This window comes from Oryctolagus cuniculus, chromosome 9, assembly GCF_051225735.1.
Source record: "Oryctolagus cuniculus isolate XC-2025 breed Fujian yellow rabbit chromosome 9, ASM5122573v1, whole genome shotgun sequence".
Lineage (NCBI taxonomy): Eukaryota > Metazoa > Chordata > Mammalia > Lagomorpha > Leporidae > Oryctolagus > Oryctolagus cuniculus.
Genome location: NC_142875.1, coordinates 50,116,691 through 50,139,825, shown reverse-complemented (window position 1 = coordinate 50,139,825; position 23,135 = coordinate 50,116,691). Strand labels below are relative to the sequence as shown.

Here is a 23,135-nt window from a genome sequence, read left to right as displayed (position 1 = left end):
GGATCATTTTTTTTTTTATTTTTGACAGGCAGAGTGGACAGTGAGAGAGAGAGAGAAAGAGAGAAAGGTCTTCCTTTGCCATTGGTTCACCCTCCAATGGTCGCCACGGCCAGCGCATCGCGCTGATCCAAAGCCAGGAGCCAGGTGCTTCTCCTGGTCTCCCATGCGGGTGCAGGGCCCAAGGACCTGGGCCATCCTCCACTGCACTCCTGGCCCATAGTAGAGAGCTGGCCTGGAAGAGGGGCAACCAGGACAGAATCTGGCGCCCCAACCGGGACTAGAACCCGGTGTGCTGGTGCCACTAGGTGGAGGATTAGCCTATTGAGCCCCGGCACCGGCAGAAAAGTAGGATTATTAAACTTTCTGTCCAAACTTCACTTTTTTTAGGGAGCAGCTAGAATCTTCTTTCCCTCCTGCTCACTCAATGTTGAATCAGATAGAGCGGTTTGGCAGCTAGTTGCCTATTAGAAGAAACTACAATCATTACTGTCAACGAATCTCTGCTGTCTAGAGCATCCCCAATCCCACCAGTATTCTGAGGCAGGCAAGAATGAAGCTGGTTTTTTGGATGGTGCTCAGAAGATCTGATGTATTGGACACAGTCTGACTTTGAATTTCCACCATAGAAACTGGGAGGTGGGATTTTTTAACCTCACTCTAAGCCAAGCCTGGGACAGGGACTATGGTAATTACCAGTTAAACCACCATCTTTGTTAACATTGGCTTACAAGTATCTGGAGTATGCTAGGCTCTGTCAGTGATTTAATCATGTTAGATAGAAGTCTGTCATCCTTCTTCCCCTGGAAAAGTTGTGGCACTCGACACATGGATGATCAGCTCCCCACTGCTCCAGGTTGCTGGTAGGATTACTCCTAACTGTATCTAGTTGTGGTAGAGTCAAGACTATCATGAGAGTGTATTTCATATATTTTCTTACTGGCTTTAACATGGCTGCTTTCATGCTCATTCAAGATATGTGTGCCTTCCAATCATTTTCTGGATTTCTAACAAAGGGGATTTTTCTGTATATTATTGTTTTGTCACTGTGTTCATGTGAACAATGAGGGTCCAGGGTTTCCTATTCCATCACATTTTTTACATCACCCCCTAAGCACTATAATTTAAAGCCAACTGAAATCTCCAGTCCCTAGGCTAGACATGTGGAGGTGTTTAACAATTTTCTCAAGTCCTTTAACTTTTCTTAAAAATAAATACTAGTGTATGAGAAAACAAACACAGAAAAAAATTTCACAGCATTATATCTCTTTCATATTAATGTTTTTGGTTAAAGTACTGAAGCCACTGTTTATCAAATTAGTTGAATTACATAAGTTATTGTATTTCCCATTAAGCTCATAATTGATAATTTCAGAAAGATAAATTGTACCATAGGGTCAAAAATTGAATACAGCATTTTACAATGTCACTTATTTTCTCCTTGTTTTCTCTTAAATAATATTTGAGTCAGTATGTGCTCTTTGAGGAAGAATTTCTTTTAACATGTGATTCAACAAATGGAGTGCCAAACTAGTTGGCACATGAGAAATTTCTTTAAAGTAAAAATCTTTAACAGGAAACTGTATCTGTAATCACATCCATGTATTTGAAATATCTTGGGAGGCTTGTGAGGAAGTACAACAGCTGCTGTATTAACTTTATACCCTGAGTTAATCAATCTTTGAAATTGTGGCCAAGTAACATCTACTACTGGGAAACTCATGAAACTTTAGAGAAGATTGCTATAGTGTTCATTTAATAATTCTATAAAAGTTAAAAACTTTTCCCCAAAAACTCTTATGTAGTATTTTTAGAAATTTGTTTTTTTTTTTTTTAAGTGAACTACATTTACCAATGAAAGGAAGTCAGGTGTACTAACCTTAGCTGCTGAAGCCATCTTAAGTGACCCAGAACTTTTCAAAGAACATTGGTGTTTTTCAGAAGCACTAAAAAATCCCTTCTATTAGCAAAGCTGACTCCTTGCCTACTACTCTGCTTAATAGCTTTGCTCTTAAGAATCTCATGCAAAATTCATTGGGTATTATGGCAGAATGGATCATTTCTGCTAGTGCGCTGATGGAGGAAGGGGAGTGAGAATGGGGTTTATGCTTAATGTTTCTTACACATTGCAAGTGGTGCCTAGAAACTTAGAACTGAAGGAGAATAAAGTAAAATTTCTGGGCTTTGTCCATGAACAAGATTTCTAGGGAAGCCACATTTCATATCTAGGATGCTGGTATTTAGTTCAGTTGCTTATGTAGGCCTAAAGAAGAGGCAATTCACAGGAAAATTCTCAACTGCAGATTGTTACAAGTAGAATAGAAGGCACATATACAGACAGTCACTTGTGAAAGTGATAGAATAAAACTGAGTGACATAAGGGACACTTTCTCCTAAATGCCCACCAGATATCAAATGAAATTTAAATCTCCCTTTCTGCAAACTATCAAATATTTGCTGTTTGAAGACAAACAAATCATAAAATGAGATGTGACCAAGGGATAATAAGACAGTTTGGTCTATACTGGTTTATGCACAAAGCCTATTTTAAATTTTCTAATAAAACTGCCAGTAGGATTTAAAAAAGCACATTGAAGCCAAACTTTTGCTAGAATATACAAGTAGAAGACAGTAAAATGAAAATGACAATAAAATAATCTCAGCTTTTTAAATTGCACACCGAAAGAAAGTACCTAAATATCATACTAAGTGATTTTGACACAGATATTTTCCTTCTTAAAATTGAGATACACTTTTGGAAAACATGAAATAAAATATAGGAACATCTGCTCTAAATTTCTATGAAAGCAGTTCCATTTTATATAAGAAAATACATGAAATTGACATGCTGAAAATCATTATTATGGTTCACTGTGCTCTGGATACTATTTTTCTTTTAAAAAATTGCATAGATCAGTTATTTTGAATCTGGAAATATGCTTGTAGAGGAAAACAAAGTGCTATGTTTCTTAGAGAAATTGTATAACCCATTTATATAACATTTGAAAGGAAGTTAGTATCTCTCTTAGGCTGAGCTTTTTCTTCTCTGATTCATGCCAGGCTGCTACGTCACACAATCGATTGTTTAATAACTTTTCTCATTAATGCATCTAGGGTGTGGTTATGTAAAAAATTTCAATAGAAACTGAATGCACTTAATGAAATTCATATATTATGAAATGTGATCCTTGATATGTGGTCTTGCCTTCAAATTCCAGTGTATACACACATTAAGAAAAAAATGAGACTTCAAGTCAGACTGATTGATGGTCAAAGCCAGCTGACTTCTTGCTGGACAACACATGACCTCCTGTAATCTCATATATTTCCTTAGTTATTTCTTACTTACATAACACTCTTAATACATTGATTGTTGATATTCTAATATGAAAATTTGCTCAAAATGCTCAATGAGATTCTCATTCTGCAATTCTTCGTGCTACTTTCTTCTTCATCATTTTCCACAAGGATTATTCAAATGTGCTCATGTTTCTCAGCATTCAAACACTATATTTTGAATTAACAATATCAGAAGAAGCCTTTCCTCTTTATAAAATGCAAAAGTCTCCTTAAACCAGCCCTCATCTTTCATAATCATTCCCTTTTTGAAATGTGTATCTTCAATCTTTTAATATTCTTATATATACACATAGCTTCTCATCTTTCCAAAAATTTTCCTTCCCAAATTGTTATCCTTCATAAAGTAATACTAATTTTTTTCTTTTTTCAACCATCAAAAATAACAGTAATTAATAATTAAAATAATTATAACAGTTAAATAATAAATAATTACTCCTACTGCCCACATCTACTTTTTAATATTCCCTCAGCTCATTACTTCCTTTTTCTTTCAATGGAAATAGTTGATATAATATTTATCAGTGATTTCCTAATCATTAAATATTATATGATTGACTATCATCATTTTTGAATTAGCCTTATTATTTGTATTCTTTAGGAGAAAGGAGTTGGCAATGAATATTGAAAGCAGGTAGTATTGGATTCAAGTCTGTGACACAGTGTTTAAAATATGTAAATGCTAATTTTAAATGTTTTTCTTCAGAAGCCCCTTTCTTCTATCACTTCTCTTCAATGGTAATTAGAATAACCTATTAATTCCTTTCTGCCTTTTTTCTTATCTATTTCAGGTGATATTTGCTCTGAAATGTTTCTTTAGTGCATTTGCTAATTTGCACTTTCTCAGGTTCTCAGATTTGTCAATTTTTTCCATACCAGTTAATATATTCACCTGTCACTATTACATGGTGTTGCTCCCCCTCTTCACGGAGGAATGACACAGGACCCTACGCTGTTCTTTTGTCTGCTCGGCCCTTCCCGGGTTTCTTGCTGGTTCTTCCCGGGTTGGCTACCGACCCTTCCACCTCCGTGGAAGGGTGGTGCCCCCTGCCACTTTCCCCACTTCCACGGGGGAGCGGCAAACTGCCGGCCGGCTCTCTCAGGGGCTGCTCAGATGTTATTCGGATGTTCCCTTTAGATGTTCCTGGTGCATGTTGTCTCTCTCCTCCTTTATAGTCTTCTTCCACCAATCCCAACTCTGCTACCCACACACCGAGTTTGCTGCTCTCCTCCAATCTGCAGGTCATCACTCAAGTTGGCGAGAGACAGCTGCGTAGAAGTTGTTTACTCCCTTCTCAGCGCCATATTGTGGGAGAGCAGATGCATAGAATAAGTCTTAATTCCAGTAACTTAGTCTAGTCCGAGTTGCTCCCCACACATGGGTGCTGACAGAGTTTGATACTTCTATTGTATTAATATCCTGTTTGTATAGGCTTCTTTTGTTCTCTCTGTTCACCATGACAATGTACAGGACTCAAATAGATACTGTGTACTGTGTAATTGGTGAATTTGTGTCTCAGGTAGGGGACAGAGACTGTGGGAAAAGCACCATATTAATAGTAAGCAATTTGCAAACTTTCTCTTTATACCAAAGGGAGACATTACCTGATTTATTGAGGTTTTTCATTGTATATACAACCTTAATAAATGCCAAAGTAATGAGTTCAAGTCAACCCAACTTTCATCTTATACTAAAAAAATAAGATGGTCATTCGCTTTCAAGTTATGCAATTGCACAGTACTGTGTCCAATGAACTACTTTGTGCTTCCTGCTTTTTGACTTGTAAATAATGTATCTGTGTCTGCTTTCAGTAATGTGCTAGAATGTGCATTGACTATGGCTGATTGTCTTTTACAAGACCCTTTATCCTAGATAGAATATTCAATCATTTTACCTCAATTATGTTAGAAAGATTTTAGTAGTATCTCCACTTGCAGTTTTACCACTTGTAAAATGTTTTTAAACAAAATTTAGGCACAAAGTAAATACTACAGTAACTGTAAATCCACTATTTTGTGATACCCAAAATATGGTAACTATTTTTTATTCTACTTGTAACTCACAATATGTGTATACTTCTGTAACACAAAATTACTCTGTTTCCCTTGAACTCATTTCCTGCTGCATTAGTTTAGGTCTTCCTAGAAATAGATACCAAGAAATGATTGAGTAGGCATACAAAAGAAAAATGGGACAATTCTTTTGAGAAAAAAAAAATCAGAATTAGAGGAGATGAGAAAAGTCATCATATCTCTTTGCAGATCTGAACACTTAATCATCCTTTAAGTCTTATCTGTCATTTAAATTTGCTGCTTCCTATAGTGTTCTTGAAAAATCAGTTGCTTTGAATTGTTTTACTTTTGAGAGACTGCTGTAACTTTATTTTTAACCACATACATATATGAACACACACACACACACACACACACACACACCCATGTGACAGATCAGATTTTATAATTCAGGCAACAGTTTCATTTTATTGAATTTTGAGAGATGTTAGGAAGAGAAAAACAACTTTGGGTCTAGTAAAAATAAACAATACTATTGACAAAACATAGTAATCTGAGACAAAAATGAAGCCTATGTATAATCATGTAAACTGTTTTATTACTAAAAATTTATTGGTTATATAAAGTCTATAGGTATACTTAGGTTTAAAACTTGTATGTTTAGTCTTCCTACTTTGATATTGTGAGGATTAAAGAAGTATACTTTCTTGCACCAAAATAATCTAATTTTTAAATTTCACTTTTTGATAAATATTGAAATGCTCTCATAATGTAAAACAGTATGTAAATGATCAGATCTAATAAAAGAAAATATATTGAATTAATCAAACATTTGTACATGAATATCATGAATGTAATAATTACAAACTCAGACTACACTTTGGTTTCTGTTGTAATCTAAAATATGACAAGTATCATTGCCTTTTTTAAAAGAATTTTAAAAATATAAACAGTGCTTTAATAGTGTATGATCTTCATTTTTATAAATGAAAATTACACTTTCAGAAAATCCTGATTTATTTTTATTTTTAATAGAAAAAATTTTATTTAATAAATACAAATTTCAAAAGTACAACTTTTGGATTACAGCTGTTCTTCCCCCTATAACCACCCTCACACCCTCAAAGCATCCCATCTCCTACTCCCTCTCCCATCCTATTCTTTATTAAGATTCATTTTTAATTTTCTTTATATACAAAAGATCAACTCTATACTAAGTAAAGATTTCAACAGTTTGGACCTACACAGACACACAAAATATAAAGTACTGTTTGAAGATTAGTTTTAAAGTTAATTCTCATAGTGCAACACATTAAGGACAGAAGTCCTACATAGGGAGCAGGTGCACAGTGACACCTATTATTGATTTAACAATTGACACTTTTCTTTATGGCGTCAGTAATCACCTGAGGCTCTTGTCATAAGCTGCCAATGCAATGAAAGCCTCTTGAGTTCACAAACTCCGACATTATTTAGACAAGGCCATAATCAAATTGGAAATTCTCTCCTCCCTTCAGAGAAAGGTATCCACTTCTTTGATGGCCCTTTTTTTCCACCAAGATTGCACTCACAGAGATCTTTAATTTAGGTCATTTTTTGCCATAGTATCTTGGCTTTCCATTCCTGAAATGCTCTCATTGGCTTTTTAGCCAGATCCGAATGCTTTAAAGACTGATTCTGAGGCCAGAGTTCTGTTTAGGGCATTTGCTATTCTATGAGTCTGCTGTGTGGCCTGCTTCCCATGTTGGATCATTTTCTCCTTTTTAATCCTATCAAGTATTATTAGCAGACACTGATCTTATTTATGTGATCTGTTTGAGATTTAATCTTATGTTTATGATCAGACATGAACTTAAACTGATCACTTTAGCTAGTAAGGGGGCATTGGTACCTGCCAACTTAATGGGATTTGGAGTCCCATGGCAGCTTTTTAGCTTTACCCTTAGGGCTAATCCAAGGGAGTGTGTGCCGAATTGTACCTCTCTCTCTCTCTTATTCCCACTCTTATTTTTAACAGGGATCAATTTACAGGGATCAATTTTCAGTTGGGTTTAGACATGTAAGAATAATCGTGTGTTAATTAAAGAATTCAAGCAATGGTATTAAGTAGAGCAAAACAATACTAAAAGGAATAAAATAGTAAGCTGTTCCTCAAGATTCAGGACAAGGGCTGATCAAGTCATTGCTTCTCATAGTGTCAGTTTCACTTCTACAGGTTTCCTTTTAGGTTTTCAGTTAGTTGTCACAGATCAGGGAGAACATATGATATTTGTCCCTTGGAGCTGGCTTATTTCACTCAGCACGGTGTTTTCCAGATTCTTCCATTTTGTTGCAAATGACCAGATTTCATTTTTTACTGCTGTATACTATTCTATAGAGTACATATTCCATAATTACTTCTTTATCCAGGATACTGTTGATGGACATTTAGGTTGATTCCAGGTCTTAGCTATTGTGAATTGAGCTGCAATAAACATTGAGATGCAGATAGCTCTAAATCTTGATTTAAAACTGAAAATACTGCTTTGCTGTTAAGAATATTATGTTTTCTTTTTGTTTTTGTTTGTTTTTGTTTTTGACAGGCAGAGTGGACAGTGAGAGAGAGAGAGACAGAGAGAAATGTCTTCCTTTTCTGTTGGTTCACCCCCCAGTGGCCGCTGCGGCTGGTGCGCTGTGGCCGGCGCACCGCGCTGATCCGAAGCCAGGAGCCAGGTGCTTCTCCTGGTCTCCCATGCAGGTGCAGGGCCCAAGGACTTGGGCCATCCTCCATTGCACTCCTGGGCCACAGCAGAGAGAAGGACTGGAAGAGGAGCAACCGGTACAGAATCTGGCGCCCCCACCAGGACTAGAGCCCAGGGTGCTGGTGCCGCAGGAGGAGGATTAGCCTATTGAGCCATGGCACTGGCCAAGAATATTATGTTCTATGTTATATAATAAATGTCAGTTTTCCCATATCTACTATCCAAGTCTATTTGTGCTGCTGTACCAGAATACCACAGACTAGGTAACTTGAAAAGGATAAAAATTAATTCACACAATTCTGGATTCTGGAAAGTCCAAGATCAAGGTGCCAACAAACCTGCTCGTGTATTCAGGCTATATCTTCTAGAGTTAAGGAATGCTGTGTCTTCACATGGTAGAAGGTGGCAGGCAAAGTCAAAGGACCACATGAAGAATAAAGTTTCTTTCTAAAGAAGATTTTTAATTGCATTCACAAAGGAAGAACCCTTGTGGCCTAATCACCTCTTAAAGGTTCCATCTCTTAAAAACATTACATTGGCAACCTGAATTTTTGGGAAAAATTCAAATCATACTATCCACTAATGTGTCATGAAACATTGTAAGTAGTGTGACATGTGAGATGATTCTGTTGAGGACAGCAATTCTGATCATCAATGCCTAATTTCTTTGGCCAAATCCAATTAATAGGAGTAGCAGGTCCATTGTCATTCAAAAATTGCTCACTTGTAGGAAATGCTCTATGCAAACCAATTATTTACAAGAGGGAGAAAAGGACAAAGGAAGTCAAATAAAAATAAAGGAATGTGCCTACCAGAAATTCAGATTGGTATAACAAGGGAAATAACTTTTCACAATTCAAGTGAAAACTTCAAAAAACAGAAATCATGAAGGTATCAAACAGAAACTAGATAATCAATAATTTGGAAAGATATGTGGAGATAGGATAATAAACTTATATGGGGAGTTCTGACTATGGCAGTGCTATACAACTCAAATCGAGGGAAGGAATGGATTTGAAATGCTAGGTCCAATGGCCAAAGTCACTCTAAGCATCTAAAGAAAGCATTTAAAGATGTTTGCATTACACAAATGTCCATTTAATTTATTTTTGTCTCTATCGTTAAAAAACAATTTAATAAAACACAACTGGTCTAATTGCTGTGATCTTTTTCATTAATTATGAACTTTAAGGAAACATTCAGTTATTATGATTTATACCACTGTTTAACATAATTATCCATCTAATTATACAAAATTTATTGAGGATTTTGCAAAGATAAAACTATATATACTTAAAAAGCAGAAATGTATGTAACTTTAATAGTTATTTATATAACTATTCTATATTTTCAAAATATAATTGAAAATGATGTTTGATTTTTTGATATATATCATATATAACATTTATTCACCTTAATTTAGCACTCAGCTTCAACTTAATTTTTAAACATTCATTAACATTTTGTTTTACTATGACCTTAAAATTCTGAAAATTCAATTTCAACATTCACAAGACTCTTGGCTAAAGAGTTTCAGAGAAAATGTACTTAAATTAAAAAAAAAGTATCACTACATTCATATGCTTTATTTTTAGTTTATAATAATTTTTAATTGTCTCTTCAGAAAAAGTCCCTGAAATGAAGCCGGCGCCGTGGCTCACTAGGCTAATCCTCCACCTTGCGGCGCCGGCACACCGGGTTCTAGTCCCGGTTGGGGCGCCGGATTCTGTCCCGGTTGCCCCTCTTCCAGGCCAGCTCTCTGCTATGGCCAGGGAGTGCAGTGGAGGATGGCCCAGGTGCTTGGGCCCTGCACCCCAGGGGAGACCAGGAAAAGCACCTGGCTCCTGGCTCCTGCCAGGATCAGCGCGGTGCGCCGGCTGCAGCGGCGGCCATTGGAGGGTGAACCAGCGGCAAAGGAAGACCTTTCTCTCTCTGTCTCTCTCTCACTGTCCACTCTGCCTGTCAAAAAAAAAAAAAAAAAAAAAAAAAAAAAAGAAAAAGTCCCTGAAATGATGAACTAGAAATTATGAGCTAAGTCTATTCCACAACTTTTTAACCTTTTATTTTATTTTATTTGAAATTGAGACTTACACAGAGAGAGTGAGAGAGAGAGAGATTCCATCTGCTGGTTCATTCCCCAACTGGTTGCAACGACAAAAATTGGGCCAGACCAAAGCCAAGAGACAGGAGCTTCTCTTGGGTTTCCCAAGTGGATGCAGGGGCACAAAGACTTGGGCCTTGTTTGATTGTTTTCCCAGGCACATTAGCAGGGAACTGGATAGGAAGTGGAGAAGCTGGGTCTCAAACTGGCACCCATGTGGGTTGCCTGTCATAGGAAGTGGCTTTACTTGCTATGCCACAATACCAGACACTACAGTTGCTTTTTAAGCTATATAACAAGCAAGTGTATTTAAAGTTACTTTGGGGGTAAAACTGTGGTGTGAATTATGTTTTCAGGCAAAAATTTCTGAGATACATAGATTATTAGTGTGTTTACATGCAATAAAAATATTGAAATTTAGAAAGTTGTCTTAAGCTATTACAGTATACCCCAAGGAATTACTGCATAAGGGTGTTAAAACAAAAATAATTAAGTCAATGTTCTTTCACTCTAAAATAAGATTAAACTAATAATATCCTAAGAAAAGTGGTATTATGATTATTAATTTAACAATTAGCATAACTCATGTATACTTAGGAAAGTAATCTGCAGCTAAATATTTATATAGCCTCTTATTCTTAACAAACTTCAATAGAAATTTCTCAAGGGTGACTGAGGCAGTAATAGGGTCACAGCTTTTAGGTAAGAACCAAGTAGGAGCTATAAAATCTAATAGAAATCTGGAAACATGTTCAGTGCCAAGTCAAGTCAGCTTTATAATATTAAGTTTTATGACTCTGGGAATGTATACTAGCAAATATAATAACATTGAAATCAATAAAATGTATTTAGAATTGGTCCCATTGTTTTAAAATGGCTTATGTTATCTTAATGTACAATTTAACTCATTGTTACTTATTTCTACAGATAATTAGGACAATTCTGAGTAGAATCTTGAAAATAATTTTTCCTTAGGTATATTATGGAATAAATTAATTGCTGTTGGACCTTCATTATCTTTTCTATTAAAACAGATGCTGTTGTAAGATTTCATTTAGGAATTATATGAGTATGTGTATCAGCATTATAATAAGAAATAAAAGTACTAGAGATTACCCTTTTTTCTTCAGATACTGGAAATTTAGATTATATATACATCACTGGACTGCAATTTACAAAAGTAATGGTTTCTATGAGCTAGGTCAGATATTACTCACCTTCTCAATGCAAAATTTCACAAGAGAGGATGAATATTAGTATAATTTTTGAATGGTAGTATAGATGTTTATTCAATTATATTTTCATTAGCATTAAAGACAAAAGAACACCTAAATAATGAAAATGCCTGAGGTTAATTAATTTTTCAGTGTTTCCACATAATTAAAAATATTCTAAATTATAATCCAAATTACAATTTCCAAGGTTTGAGAAGAACACAGTCTGTAAAAAAGCTCCCGTCTTTTTGTCTTTTGTCTCTCTCTTTTTACTCATTTCATCAATCCCATACACACTCTTTTTTTTAACTTTTATTTAATTAATATAAATTTCCAAAGTACAGCTTATGGATTACAATGTCTACCTCCCCCCCATAACTTCCCTCCCACCCGCAACCCTCCCCTTTCCTGCTCCCTCTCCCCTTCCATTCATATCAAGATTCATTTTCAATTCTCTTTATATACAGAAGATCAGTTTAACATATATTAAGTAAAGATTTCAACAGTTTGCACCCACATAGAAACACAAAGTGAAAAATACTGTTTAAGTACTGGTTATAGCATTAAATCACACTGTATAGCACATTAAGAACAGAGATCCTACATGAGGAGTAAGTGCAAGTGACTCCTGTTGTTGACTTAACAAATTGACACTCTTGTTTATGGCATCAGTAATCACCCTAGGCTCTTGTCATGAGCTGCCAAGGCTATGGAAGCCCCCTGAGTTCACTGACTCTGATCATATTTAGACAAGGTCGTAGTCAAAGTGGAAGTTCTCTCCTCCCTTTAGAGAAAGGTACCTCCTCCTTTGATGACCTGTTCTTTCCACTGGGATCTCACTCATGGAGATCTTTCATTTAGGTCATTTTTTTCCCCCAGAGTGTCTTGTCTTTCCATGCCTGAAATACTCTCATGGGCTTTTCTGCTGGATCCGCATGCCTTAAAGGCTGATTCTGAGGCCAGAGCACTATTTAGGACATCTGCCATTCTATGAGTCTGCTGTGTATCTTGCTTCCCATGTTGGATGGTTCTCTCCCTTTTTGAGTCTATCAGTTTTTATTTGCAGACACTATTCTTGTTTATGTGATCCCTTTGGTTCTTAGTCCTATCATTATGATCAATTGTGAACAGAAATTGATCACTTGGACTAGTGAGATGGCATTGGTACATGCCACCTTGATGGGATTGAATTGGAATCCCCTGGTATGTTTCCATCATTACTCTTATCACCAATTATATAAATGGAGACCTAATCTTTCTTCTTTTATCCCAAACATGTAATAGCCCTTGTAGCTACAACCTTATTTGTGTTCTAAAAATCTCCTGGAGTGTAATGAAGATTTTGGCTGGTTGTTGTCCCCCTTTTCTAGGAGTTCCTTTTTATTTTTTCTTTATTTTAAAATAATATTTATTTATATATTTGAAAGAGTTACAGAGAGGGAGAGCGAGACAGAGAGAGATCTATCAAAACGTTTACTCTCAGATAGCAGGTGGAAGTCAGGACTTTCTTCCAGGTCACTCATGTGGGTGGAAAGGGAACAAACTCTTGGGCCATCTTCCACTGCTTTTCTCAGGCCATTTGCAGGGAGCTGGATTGGAAGTGGAGCAGCTAGACTTGAACCAGTGCCCACATTGGACACCTGCATTGTAGACAGATGCATTACCCTCTGCACCACAATGCAAATATCTAGGGCATCATTTTTAAGATCATGGAATTTATGCAGTGACTAGGATAATCTTTGTTATTCATGTTGGACCACCCCTTACAGTTCATTCTGAGGAGGTAATTAGGGTAGGGACACTGATAGTTTTTGCTGATCAGATAACTATAGACTGGGCTGGCCACACTAGAAAGAACATTAAGTCAGAAAATTAATAAATTAACTCCTGTGATAGCAACCTGGTCTCTAGGAAGTGGAGGAACTTGGAGAATGAGTTTGACTATGTAGACAAAGATTTAATCATGCCTATTTGATGAAGCTTAAGGGACACTATTGGACACTGAAACTCTGGTGAGCTTCCTTGGTTGGCTGTACTCTGCATATAATCATACCTTGATGTACTAGAAATGTACTGTTGAGGATGGCAACAGCTTCATGTGTGAGATATTTCTAGAAAGGGCTCTTTGTGTCTCTGGTTCTGATGCATATCCTTTTTTGCTATAATAAAGCTGCAGTCCGTAAGTACAGGTTGAGTATCCTTAATCTGATAATTCAAAAACTGAAATGTTCATAATTTTAAATTTTATGATTATTGAAATGCCACCTCTAAGTAGAGAATTTCACATCTAATTTCTGTGATGAGTTATAGTCCAAATTCAGACTCACTGAGAATATTATATAAAATTACCTTCAGGTTATGTGTATAAGGTGCATGTGAAACATTAATGAATTTTATGTTCAAACTTGTGTCTGATCTGTAGGATACATCAGTATTTATACGCAAATATTCCAAAATCTGAAAAAGGCAAAAATCCAACGTATTTGGTAGAGGCCAGCATTTGTGGTATAGCAGATACAGTGGCCACCTATGATGCTGGCATCACATATGGGCACAAGTTCATTTTCCAGTTACTCAAGTTCCATTCCAGCTTTCTGTTAATGGCCTGTGGAAAGCAGCAGAAGATGGCCCAAGTGGTTGTGTCCTTGTCACCCACAGGAGAGACCTGGATTAGGCTTCTGGTTCCTGGCTTTGGCCTGGCCCAATTCTGGCCATTGCAGCCATCTGGGGAGTAAATCAGTGTATGAAGATCTCTCCCTCTCTCTCTCATTCTCTGTGTCCCTCCCTCTCTCTTTGTAGCTCTTTCAAAATAAATAAAATACCTAAAACAAATATACAAAAAACCTGAGAAGGTGATAAAAATCTGTAACATTTTAGTCATCTGATCAAAAGTAGGAGTAGCCTACAAATCACTAAACTTGTGACAAGTGAATGACTTTCTGTGGGTGTTTTACAGATGACTGTTCCCTTAGACTGTGAAATCTGGCACAATTCTGGATAGTTGGGGACAGTAGTCTTTGCAGCTGGTATGCAACATGCATGTGCCTCTTAGTTCAGACTATTTTAACAAAATATCAACAACTGAGTGTCTCAAACCACAAATATTTATTCCTTACGCTCTGGAAACTAAGATGTCCAAGACCTGATTCTGGCAGATTCAGTGTCTGGAGAGGGTTGTCTTCCTGGTTTGCAGAGATCACCTTCTGGATATATCCTCACACTGTGGGGAGAGATATCTTGGCTTCGTTCCTCATTTTTGAAGGGCATTAATCCTATAATGCAGCATCACCTTCATAAACATTATAATACTAATTACCTCACAAAGGTAACATCTCCAAATTCTGTCAGTTTTGGGATGAAATTTGGGGGACACAAATATTCAGTCTATAATAGTGCCCAATGAGTGAACCATACATAAAACAAGATATCCGGTCCCAATAAGCTTAATATCTATGAGAAAATTTCTGAGTTTTTTGAGATCTTCCCTAAAAGATTCCATTCAGTGAGCTTAAAAACCCAGACTAGAACTAGAGAGTGAATAGCCTTTGTTGTGGAAAAGAGATAGTACTTGACTGTTTTCTGTTGTTTTATTTTTTTAAAGATTTATTTTTGTTTATTTGAAAGGCAGAGTTATAGAGAGGCTGAAGCAGAGAGAGAGAGAGGAGAGAGAGAGGTCTTCCATCTGCTGGTTAACTCCCAAATGGCTGCAATGGCTAAAGCTAAACTGATCCGAAGCCAGGAGCCAGGAGCTCCTTCTGGTCTCCCATGTGGGTGGAAGGGCCCAAGCACTTAGGCCGTCTTCCATTGCTTTCCCAGGCCATAGCAGGGAATATAGCAGGTGCTGGGATTCGAAACAGCACCCATATGGATGCTAGCATTGTAGGCCGGGCTTCAACCCACTGCACCACAGCACCAGCTCCTTCTATTGTTCTTAAAGCAAGATCTAAGAGATATATTCCTTATCCAGAAAGATAGACTAAAATTTTGACATGAGGAATTTTTAAATATCTTTCTATTTTTCCTAACAAAATAATTTTGTTTAAAAACCACACTAATAACCTTTCAAATCTCTATTTTTCCTAAAAAATTAATTTTGCTTAAAATCACATTAATAACCTTTCAATATCTTAGGATAATTTACAAGTTAAACAAATAGTCTCTGGAGGCTGACAGCTATGAATTGCTCAAACATTTTTTCATTTCTGTTTCCCACTGATCAAAGCTCTTTCAGCAGAGAAAACTAATACAAAGACAGAGAATGTCTCCTACTCTTTAGAAATCTTTGATTTTTTTTTTCAACTTAGGTGATAGGTGACTCAGAGGCATGTGCTTTCTTTTTTTTTTTTCTTTTTCTTTTTTTTTTTTTTTTTGACAGGCAGAGTGGACAGTGAGAGAGAGAAAGGTATTCCTTTTCCATTGGTTCACCCCCAATGGCCCCTGTGGCTAGCGTGCTGTGGCCAGCGCACCGCACTGATCTAAACCCAGGAGCCAGGTGCTTCTCCTGGTCTCCCATGCGGGTGCAGGGCCCAAGTACCTGGGCCATCCTCCACTGCCTTCCCAGGCCACAGCAGAGAGCTGAACTGGAAGAGGAGCAACCGGTACAGAATCTGGCGCCCCCACCAGGACTAGAACCCGGGGTGCTGGTGCTGCAGGAGGAGGATTAGCCTATTGAGCCACGGCGCTGGCCATGTGCTTTCATTTTTAAAAGATAAATTCCAGCAATACTGGTTTATTCTCTATATTTTGTAAACATTTAAGAACTCCTTTTCCACTTAAGATGATCTTTTTTCTTCTTTCTAAGGACAGGAGTAAAGGCTGTTAGGAAGTATTCCTATACTTCTACAAGTTCTGTAATTCATATTTTTTGTCTCTATGTCTAGCTTTAAGAATCTCTTCTTGCATGTTTAAGATCCTTTCACTCACATCATGGTGGTGATGGTGAAGAAGAGATTATATGTGAGAAAATAGTTTTTGTCTGCTTCTTAGTAAAAACTGAGACCCCTGATTCAGAAAACTCACTTTTGATATATTAAAAATTTACCAATTCCATGATGTAAGTTCTTACCTCTTTATATATTCATGTAAGATTCTTATTTTTTATGTGCCTTAATATCTGGTATAAAACAGAAGCCTTAATCATACTTTCTTTTTGGGGTTTTTGCAAGCTTAAGACACATTAATTAATGTAAAGTTCTTAAAAGAGTGCCAGAAATACTGTAAAATTAAACCATCACTTATGTTACATGTATTGCAATTATATTGCAGCCATAATTTAAGTGCACTAACAGATATTAAAGCCTCTTGACAAAGCTGCAATGTAGGTGTTGTTATTATACATATATTAAAATTGGAAAACTGAAGCACAGAGTTTATGAAATTTTCCAAGGGTTGCATAGAGGGTAGGAGAAACAGCTGCAATCTAATCATAGGTACACCAGTTTCAAGTCCAAATGTTAATCTCCTGAGTATACTGATCACTAATAATATCTCAATAAATACTAGGTATTGTCAATAATATTATTACTAGTATTTAAGAGAAATCTAGACCTTCTCTTTTTCCAAAATCCTGAAGATAATGAAATAAAAGGAATCACAGTTTTTAGGTAGTCTTTCTCAACCTGTTAAGGAACTCCTTTGTACTTCTTCAGTCAAATGACCTCAAACTCTGACGGAGCATGTCTAAACTTAGATCTCAGAATCATTGAACCTCTTTCTAACAGAGGTCTGAATCTTGTCCAAATCTAAGAAACCTCTTAGATTCTGCTCTATTTCCTGGCTTATATGTTCTCTGAAGAATAACATAACAAGTTAAAAATTTGAAAGAATCAAAGTGTGAAAGAAGAAATAATGGAGACAATCATTGGTTCATATACAATGCTATTTGAACACTAATGTCTTTTATTCTTGAGGTTTTGTTTTAAAATAAAGTAATTCTTTCTTTTCCTTCATTTTTTGATATTCAGTCAATAATCAATTAATTAGGGTAGACTTTCGGCACAGCACTTAAGCTGCCACTTAGGGCTCACACATGCTATATTTCAGTGCCAGGGTTACTGTACTGGTTATTCAAATTCCAACCCAGTTTCCTATTAATGCACAGCCTGGAAGACTTAAGGTGAAGGCTTAAGTACTTAGGTCCCTGTCACCCATGAGATGGACCTGGATTGTGTTCCTGGCTCCTGGCTTTGATTTAGCCTAGACCTGGCTGTTGTGGTTATTTGGGGAGTAAACCAAAAGAAGGAAGATTTCTCTCTCTCTCTCTCTCTCTCTCTGCTTTTCAAATAAAGAAATAATCAATTAATTTTGTTTCTGGCAAGTGTAATATTAACTGCATACCCTATCTCACCATATTGAATAATCACATCTATATCCATTACATTCCTATTGAAATAATTAAATATTTCTGATCTCTATCTGAATTATAGCCATAAACCCTAATGCCTTGCAAGTGACTTTTTATTCAATTATTTCCCGTACCATATTAGCAATTTTCTTATGGTGCTGCAAATTAAAGTTCTTATGCAATTTTCCATGGTCTGTTTCCTATAGCTTTGAAAGGCTCCCCAGTCTTGGTATTGAAAACCGGAAATTCAATCATGAATCAGGTTACTGACTGCAGAATTAAACTTTGTAGAGAGATCAATCTACTTGCAATTTGCATGGTGGTTAGCACTTTTCTTAATGTCTCTTAGTAACAGAAGAAGGAATAGCACTAGTTTTGAAATGCTTTGTTCCTTTGTACTGCCCCCTCCTGTTGGAGAAAGCATCATTACACTTCCATTGCAGAAACATGTTAACAATATGTACATTAACTAACTATGGCCATAACAAGTACAATAGGTCTTCAAATGTTCATGGCAAAAGTGAGTTGCCTTTTAATTCTATTTTCCACAAAATTTTTGAAGTACTCTCACATATATCTAAAATTACATGATTTATAGGTCAACATTGATATGTAATATTTATCAATGATTATTACTATTAAATTCAGGCAAGTAACAATGACCATTGTCTTAATGAATTTGGTGACTTATTTAGATAACCTGAGATAATGCAAACAAAGAATTTGTTTTTTGAAGCCAGAATCCAAAACATACAACATGATCACCTACTTCGATCATTTAAATTGGAGCCCTGTCACTCAGCTTTAAATGACAGCTTGTCATTCAACCAAAGAACTACCCACATAACCGATTCTTCAACAGTTTGAACTCAGAAGGGTGGTTGAAGCTTTAAAGATTTTTATCATAACATATTTGAAACAAAAACTATGTAAAATATAAAGCACAATAATTGTTATAGAAAACCCACCCAAAATTAATTTATCATAAACATTCCCAAACATAAAATGGATAAGGATAAACAATCATAGGCTTAACAGAGGTTTATTGTTTAGAGACGAACATTTATATAATTGGTGTGACAATAAGTTCAGTGTAACTTTTACTTATGCATGATTTATCACTGAATTATACTTCATAGAAGTTTTCTTATTTCAAAAAAAAATTTTGTTGGTATTATTACTATTTAAACAAAAGATTCCAATTTCTGGCTTACCATCTTTGTTCCCTACTTTTTACACATCTCTGAAGAGCAGATGTTATTTTAATGTATATATAACTTGTTAGAGAGGTTATGTACCTGATTGAGGTGTCAACAGAATTCTGAAGCCTAAAACACCATTCCCTTTATTCTTTTTCATAAATAGATAATCGCAAAAAAGGAAAATGTATAGTTAATGTAGCTTTGTCAGATTGTGGCCTGGGGAATTTTTATATGAGCTCTAGGGTGAGTACTCAGAAATGTAGAAAAATACATGTCAATAAAACACTAAATATACATGTTTGTATTTGCAAAATAACCTAGGTTCTATTCATATACAAATTTGCTTCAAAAGTGGAAAGAGATTAAAATAAATTTCTTTTGGTACTAAGTTTTTTTTTTCTGAAATTCATGCGTATGCATTTTTCACAAACATTTAGAAGTATCCTTGTGATTTCTGAATGCCCTAAAAATATATGGCAACACATAAGACTGATTTCACTAATCAGCTCCAGTTTTAACAGAAGTCTCCTTCAATTTTTAATAAATACTAATTGATATATCCAAATTCAACTTGAGCATCAAATGTAGTTCAAATATCACAATTCTTAATTTCTTCATTCACACATAAAGATTTTCCTGAACTTTGATTACTGAAATGCAAAACATTTTATCTTGTCAGACTCAAATTCAAAACTGCCACTGTATATAACTGTTCTCATTATTTTTATTGAAGTATAAATTGTGCTATTGTAAATGAAATAACTACTGCTCCATCAGTTGGAACAGCAAACTTTCTTCTACCCCATAAGTTCTCCTCCCCTGAGATTAGTTATGGTAATGCCTTCTTGTATATAATTTTATATGAATTTATTTTATATAGTACACTAATATTTGCTCACACTACTTAAAATTTTTACACATTAAATAACGAAATTGATCTTCTACAAAATTCAATCATATCCCTATATACTAAGGACATTGTATACATGGAATCTGAAATTCAAATAATACCATTTATATGAGCCTCCCCCTTGAAAGTCTTATGAATAAATGTAAGAAAATGCACAAAAGGTTTATATTAGAAAAACTCCCAAAATTTGATTAAAGAATAGAAGAACCAAGTTAATGGAGAGTTAGTCCATATTTGTAGATATGAAGACTCAAAACTGTCATATCTGCAACAGTCAGAATTTTTTCCTCCCTCCAAAATTTATGTGGCAATCCCTGATTCCCCATATGATAGCATTAAGGAGTGAGGAAGTGATTATCATATGGGTAGCAAAACAATTAGTGGGGTTAATGTCTTACAAAAAAAAAAAGCCTCAGCAAGTTTTTTGGCAAATTTTTCAAATGAAGAATATTATTAGACCTCATCTATGAAGCAGAGAATAAACCATCATCATATTAAAACTTTTGGGGTGCCTTGTACTTGTACTACCCTGACTCCAAAGCTATGAGCAACACATTTCTGTTGTTTATTAATTCTTGTCTAAGTATTTTGGTACAGTATAGGCTCCCAAAGTGAGCATAGTATTTTGGTACAGTAACACAAATTAACTATGTCAGTATCAGTTATTCCCAATTTGATCTATGAATTCAATGAAATGCCTCTCCAAATTCTGAAAGTTATTTTGTATATATTGACAAACTTGCTAACACTTTTATAAAGAGACCAAGGACACAGAATTGCCAAAAATTTTTAAAAGAGAACATGTTTGGAAGACTAACACTACCTATCATCAAGACTTAATACAAGCTGGCGCCGCGGCTCAGTAGGCTAATCCTCTACCTTGCAGTACTGGCACACCAGGTTCTAGTCCTGGTCGGGGCGCCGGATCTGTCCCAGTTGCCCCTCTTCCAGGCCAGCTCTCTGCTGTGGCCAGGGAGTGCAGTGGAGGATGGCCCAAGTGCTTGGGCCCTGCACCCCATGGGAGACCAGGATAAGTACCTGGCTCCTGCCATCGGATCAGCACGGTGCGCCAGCTGCAGCACGCCGGCCTTGGTGGCCATTGGAGGGTGAACCAACGGCAAAGGAAGACCTTTCTCTCTGTCTCTCTCTCTCACTGTCCACTCTGCCTGTCAAAAAATAAAAAATACTTAATACAAAGCAATAGTAATCAAGAGAGTGTGTTACTAGGGAAAAAAAATAGAAAGATACATCAGTGGAACAGGATAAAGAGTCTAGACACAGACCTACATAGATATAATCAACTGTTTTGTTTTCTTCTCTACAAATACAAAGACAATACATTGGACCAAAGATATGACTTTCAACAAATGGCTCTAAAATAACTGGACATTCACATTCAAATAATGAATCTAGACACATACCTTACAGACTTCACAAAAATTAATCTGAAATGGATTATATTTCTAAATATGAGGCAAAACTATAAAATTCCTAGACAATAACAAGGGAGAAAACACAGATGAGCTTGAGTAAGGCAATGATTTTTAGAAACAATAAAGAAGACACAACTCATGAAAGAAATAATTGACAGGTTTGATCTCATTGAAAGGAAAAAGGAACTTTTGTTTAAGAAAAGATTATGTCAAGAGAGTAAGCATCCAATAGATTGGGAAAATATTTACAGAAGATAAATCTAAGAAAACACTTATGATCTCAAATACATAAGAAACTCTTACAACTGAATGATAATAAAATGAAAATATAAATTAAAAATTAGCCAGAGGGGCTGGCATTGTGACACAGCACGGTAAGGTGCTGCTTGCAACATCAGCATTCCATGTTGGACTGCTGATTTATGTCTCAGTTGCTCCACTTCCAATCCTTAGCTCCTTGCTAATGTGCCTGGGAAAGCAGCAGAAGATGGCCCAAGTATTCGTCCCCATTATGGAGACCAGGATAGAGTTCCTAGCTTCTGAATTTGATCTGGCCAGATGCATCATTTATGTCTATTTGGGTAATGAACCAACAGATATAATATTTCTGTTTCCGTTTCACGCTTTTCCTCTCTTTATCAGTCTTTCAAAAATAAATGTGCCTTAAAAGAAGTAAAAATAAGAGTTGAGGACAATAGACTTTGCAGCCCAAAATTTGGCCCAGTTTATCCATAACCTCTCCTAGAAGGTCCCAGTGCTGCTGAACATTGCCAGGGCATAGTTGAGTCTTCAATTGTCTACATTTTGGTACTACACACAAGTAAGCAGATTTCTCCAACCCCTGCTGAGATCCCTACAGCTATTAAAATCCTGAAAAAAAAAATCAACAGTTTCAGAGTGGTAGCCTCAAACAGCTGACTCTTAAAGAAGCTGTGCTGAATGGTTTGGTGGACACTAATATATGGAATTAATTTTATATCAGAGATTACAGGCAAGTAGAGGATCATTGGCTATAATGTTTAAAGACTAATCTTCAACATCTGGTTATATTTAATGTATTAACTGAATGGTTTTGGGTCATTTGTGATGAGACATATGTGATGAGGATCAAATAAAATGTCAAATAATATATGTCAAAAATAAATATTTACAAGATATTAAAAATCAAAAATTAAAGATGATAAAGTGAGCCAAAGACAAATACTTGACCAAAGTAAATATAAAAGTGGCAAAGTAGCATATGAAAAGATTTTCCACATCATGTTATCAGGGACCTGCCAATCAAAGTAACAGAGACATGACTCTACCTATTTAGAATGGCTAAATTTCTAAATACTGACAACTCCAAGTGCCAAAGAGGATGTGGAGCAACAGAACTCTCATTCATTGCTGTTGGTAATGAAAAATGATAGGCACTTTGAAAGACAGATTAGACGTTTTGTACCAAATTATTCAAATGTTTCCTGTACTAACAGTTTCGTTCCTTGGTATTCATTCAAAGGAGGTGAAACTTATAGCCACGGAAAAAGTTGCACACAGATATTTGTGACAGCTTTATTTTTAATTGACAAAAATTGGAAAAGATACTCCATTATATATTACATATATTATATATATCATATATTACATTATATTATTATATTTTATTATTATATTATATATTATTATATTATTATATTATATTATAAATTATATATTATATATTATATATTACTTTTATATGTATTTATATACAGATGTATATACATGTGTATATGTATATATACATATGAAAGATATATTTTCATATACATATATATATAATGGAGTAGCTTTTAGATGTAA

At 35.7% G+C, this 23,135-nt stretch overlaps 1 pseudogene; it reads left to right on the top strand.

Moving 5' to 3' along the window:
• LOC149124561 (ATP synthase F(0) complex subunit g, mitochondrial pseudogene) overlaps positions 1-22,334 on the top strand; it is a 178,779-nt pseudogene extending 156,445 nt beyond the window's left edge.
• Positions 22,335-23,135: the final 801 nt, after the last annotated feature.